Raw genomic sequence first — 762 nt, forward strand, 5'->3', positions numbered from 1 at the left:
TTTCTAGAAAATTTAAAAGAAGGAAATACTTTCTGATTCATTCCATGATACTGGCATTCCCTTAACACCAAAACTAGACAAATACACATTACAAGAAAACTATAGGTCAATGTCACTCATTAACATAGATGTGAAAAAATTCTAAACAAAATCTAATAACATGACCAAGTGGGGTTTACCCCAGGAATGTAGTGTGAGCTTAACATTAGAAAATTAATCAATATGTCGCCATTTTATATTAAGAAAGAGTAACCATATGATCGTCTGAGTAAATATAGAAAGGCATTAGAAAAAAATCCAACATCCATTTTCTTAGCAAACTAGGGAACTTCCTTAACCTTATAAAAGGCATCCACAAAAAATCTACAACTAATATCATACTTAACTGTGACAGATCGAATGCATTACCTCTAAGATCAGGAACCTAGAGTGGATCAATACTTCTTTTCAACATTTTACTAGAAGTTCTGGAAAGAAAGAAAACTGCTCTTATTTTCAGACAATATGATTATCTACATAGAAAATCCAATAGAATCTGCATAAAAGTCACTAGAACTAACCATGAGTTTAGTAAGGTTGTAGGAGACAAGATCAATACACAAAAATCAAAAAAAAAAAAACTAATCTGTATACTATAATGGTGGATACGTGTTATTACATATTTGTTAAAACCCACCAAATGTACAACACAAAGAGTAAATCCTATGTAACATAAACTATACACTTTAGTTAATAATAATGTGTCAATATTAGCTCATCAGT

This window comes from Pteropus vampyrus, unplaced genomic scaffold, assembly GCF_000151845.1.
Source record: "Pteropus vampyrus isolate Shadow unplaced genomic scaffold, Pvam_2.0 Scaffold47, whole genome shotgun sequence".
In the NCBI taxonomy this organism is placed as follows: Eukaryota; Metazoa; Chordata; class Mammalia; order Chiroptera; family Pteropodidae; genus Pteropus; species Pteropus vampyrus.